At 45.6% G+C, this 4212-nt stretch overlaps 1 pseudogene; it reads left to right on the top strand.

The window, feature by feature from the left end:
• Positions 1-1632: 1632 nt before the first annotated feature.
• LOC147424227 (uncharacterized) lies at positions 1633-3246 on the top strand (annotated as a pseudogene).
• Positions 3247-4212: the final 966 nt, after the last annotated feature.

The raw sequence follows: 4212 nt of genomic DNA, 5'->3' as shown, positions 1-4212 counted from the left end.
ACCCCCTCCTCTCCACATTTGATGATAAAGCCAGTAAAATTCGCAATAAATGGTTTCACACTGACCCAAGCCTTTTCTCCAGACCCGAAGTGATTGATAGCATGAGAAGCATCTGGACTGGTACCTTCTCTTCCTCCTCCTCCTCAGCCAAAGCATGGTGCAGTGCAGTAAAGCAAACGCAAAAGCTGCTCGTCAACACTAGGAAAGAGGTCACCAGATTAAGGAAAGTAAAAAGAGATCATGTCTATGCAGAACTGTGCCTTCTTGAAAGTGATCAAGCCCCTAACCCATCCCAACAGGACAAGATAAACTCTCTCAGGGCCCATCTGCGAGAGCAAGAGGACCTAGCTCTACAACACACTAAGCTATTTTTCAAAGAATGGTGGGCAGGTAAAACCGATAGGCCGTCTAAGGAGATGTTCCACAGCCTGAGAAAGAAAAATGCCAAGGAACTTGTTCCCCAGCTCCTCACTGGGAGTGGTGTTGCCGATTCAGAGGAAAGCAACCTAGAATTCGTCAGGGGTCACTTCGAGACTCTATTCAGCCCCAAGGAGGTTATTTCTGAGCAGGTGGTAGCTAACAGAAGAATCATTTGGGACTTTAGAAAGAGGGTCATTCCTGCTGAAGATGTGGCTATCATTGACTCCCCCCTCTCCTCAGCAGATATCTACTCTGCAATTGAATCTCTTAAGCCCAATAAAACCCCGGGGCTGAACGGTCTCCCAGCCGAGTTTTTCTAGCAATTCAAAGAAATCATTACTCCTTGCCTCCTTCAAGTCTGGGAGGAGTCTCTAAAGTACCACGCTCTCCCAAACCTCATCAACACTAGAGTTATAAAGCTTCTCCACAAAAAAGGGCCAAAAGAAGATCTTAGCAATTGGAGACCCCTCACTATGCTCAACTCAGCCTACAAAGTATTTGCCAAGTCTGTTGCTAATCGAATCTCCATCCATCTATCAAAATGGCTTAATGAGGAGTAGAAAGGGTTTATCAAAGGTAGGAGGATCCTTGAGGCTGTCATAGCCCTCTGGGAAGCGGTTGAATATGTTGAAGAAACGAAGCAGGACTACGTCTTTGTTAAAGTAGATTATGACAAGGCCTACGATAGACTCGAATGGTCCTTCATTTTAGAAAGTTTCCACCACATGGGGTTTGGCCAGAACCTCTTAAGGTTCGTCAAAACGCTCCGGGAATGCCCATGCAAAAGTAGCCCTCAATGGGATGATTTCAGAAGCATTCGTTCTGAACAGCTCAGTGAGAGAAGGCTGCCCCTTGGCCCCCCTACTCTTTGCAATAGTTGGAGATGGTTTTAATTGCCTCATCAAAGGCTGGATGCAGAGAGGCTTCATTCAGGGTATCTCTTTGCCAGGCACCTCCAAACAGCTGTGCCTTTCTCAATTCGCAGATGACACAAACGGACTGCTCAAGAATGAGGAGAACTCTTTGAAACACCTCTGGGAGGCTCTAGACATTTTCTGCTCAGCCTCTGGCTCGAGGATCAATCATGCTAAAACAAGAGTGAGAGCCTCCTATTCCCCCATCCCTCAATGGCTGCTAGACCAAGGTTGCCAAGTGATTCCTGATGGACAAGTGTTTAGGCTTCTTGGTATCCCCCTAGGGTTCGGAGTTACCATGAGGCAGAGATGGGCATGGGTGATGGACAAGTTCAGAAGCAAACTGAATAGGTGGATTGGTCTCCAAGCTAACATAGCGGGAAGGGTCTTGGTCCTTAACCATTTCATCTCTGCCTACCTATTATTCTTTCTATGCTGCTGGCGTCCTCCTGACTCCCACATCAGGGAAGCAATCAAAGTGTGCAGGAATTTCCTATGGTCTGGGGATCCTTTTAAAAGAGGTGCTGCAAAAGTCAAGTGGGATGTTTGCACCCTGCCTAAGTCTCTTGGAGGACTGGGCGTTCAAGATCTTGGCCAAAGGGCGGATAAACTTTCCTCCAAACTGGTCATAAGAGCTCTTGACCACCCGGAGGCGGAGTGGGCTAGACTCTTGTTCAGAAATCTGAAACTTTTTCACATCAAAGGTGATCCCAAGTGGAACGATCTACCATGGATTACATTTTTCTTTGGCTCAGAACCTATCTCCTCCGTGGGATCTCACCTTATCAAGTCAATTTGGGAGGCATGGAATCGGTACAGAAGTAGTTTAAGGTACAACTCGACATCTAGGAAAGGGGAGATCATCCTGAAGTATGAGTCTATCTGGTGGTCTAAGCCCCCAATCCCCCCTATCACAGCAGCCCAATTGAGGACAGCAAGGAGAATTCATAAAAAAGGACTACAAAGATGGATGGACCTGTGGAATGCTGACTCCCACTCTTGGTATACTGGTCACCAACTCCTCACACGTTTCCAACTTCAACCTTGGGAGGCGCTCCTCATAGAAAGAAGGATCTCTGATTTTCCTTTGGAGAGTTCTTGGATCTTTGCGGCAAATCTAGAATCTACCAGTAAAGATCTTTGCTGACAGGGAGGTGCAGCTCTTACTAACCCTCCTGACCTTATCAAGCCAAGTGACCCTCCCCTCCATGTCACTCTGAACCGCAGGTGGCATGTGTCATGGGATAGAAAACAATGGAACTTTAAGTTCTCCTCCATCTCGCACAAGCATATCCAGCCCAAACAGTCAGTTCTAATGTGGCTAATTCTGCATAAAGCCCTGTGGACAGGAGAGAAATAAAGAAATATTGGGTTGGGTGATGGGATTTCCCCCAGATGCCAGCAACATCTAGAAGACATACCACATTTGTTCATCAATTGCCCCTCTAACCTCAGAATTCTTGCCCCCCTGTTCAAAACCTTGGGATATGTACTTAGTTGGAAGCAATTTCTACTAGGGGAGGGGACCACAATTCTTCATGAGTTTTGGCAGAGGAGTAGAGCTGAGTTTCTGCGGGTGTTGTGGACCTATAGGAATAATCATCTGTATGGTAATGTTGGGGCTCATCAGAATCTAAAAAGCATTTTCTTTGGATGTAATGTGCAGGCCTCCACCCCCCTCATGTCTCAATTGAGGATCTATCGAAACCGGATGGCAGTTCTGGGTGATGCCATGCAGTTCTACTGCCTGCAGAGCCCGCAAGCTCAAGAGCATCTTGTCGACAACGGCACCCTGGAGTTAATGCATGACTGGCTAATGGGGCTGGTGGATGATGTGAACGACCTTGCAGTCAAGTATGCAGACGCCCAATTCTTCATTTCACAACTACAGGCTGAGATTGATAGACTGTAGGTCTTTGAATTATGCTTTATTATATATGATGAGCCCTCATGGAGGACCATCAGATTTTGTATCAATGTATGTTCTATCTTTCTGCCCCTTCCTTGGGCACCCAGATGTAATGCTTTTGGACTCTTCTAATTAATTCACAACGCGTACTTGGTTTTTAAAAAAATTGTTTTTATCCTTAAAACAAGGTGAAGAGTCACGCTGGTGTTCTAAAACAATTTAATGAAAAGAACCCATGTAAGGCTCTTAAAAGAAAAGACTCTTTTTACAAACTAAGGCCGCGTTAAGACAAGCCCGACGGTAGAAGCTTTCTTTTTTAATTGCCTCCACCTTACGTGTTCACAAGGGCTGGACGAGCACCAAGTGCTTGTAGCCTAATTTGAGCACAACTACATCTTGCGCCGTCCGATTGGGTTCAAAATGCGCTGCCTGTGCATCATGCTGAAAAGCAGGGCGGAATTTTTGTTTTTTCAAGGTTTTTTTTTTTTTTTTTGGGGGGGGGGGGAGATGAGGAATCCCTTTTTGCTCCAATAGGAGCTTGCCAACTCGGATGCACACTCCTTCTGCTTTCTCTACCGCCGTGTCGACTAAACCCGCCCTAAAATACCATTTCACTGCGTGGCAAATGTATGTCTAACTCCCTTCTCCCTAAGCCTTGTTTTAGAAAGCCAAAAAAATAAATTTTAATATTATACAAGAGGCCAAAAACACATTGCGTGAGCTAGCGCATATTGAGTTTATGCTCAACCATCTATACTATCAAATCTCTCTCTCTCTCTCTCTCTCTCTCTCTCTCTCCGATTTTAGGTGGTTATTGGGGCTTTGCAGTACGAAGGAGCTGCAAGTGTTGAGGGTGAGGACCTAGCAGTTGGGATACATTTTCACGCAAAGAAAGTAAGCTAACATATATGCATGCACACAAACCCAACATTTTTCAATCCAATTTAAGGGTTGTATATTTTGTGATGG

The sequence above is a fragment of the Adiantum capillus-veneris genome, chromosome 26, assembly GCF_014529385.1.
Source record: "Adiantum capillus-veneris isolate H3 chromosome 26, ASM1452938v2, whole genome shotgun sequence".
In the NCBI taxonomy this organism is placed as follows: Eukaryota; Viridiplantae; Streptophyta; class Polypodiopsida; order Polypodiales; family Pteridaceae; genus Adiantum; species Adiantum capillus-veneris.
This window is presented reverse-complemented; position numbering and strand designations above follow the sequence as displayed.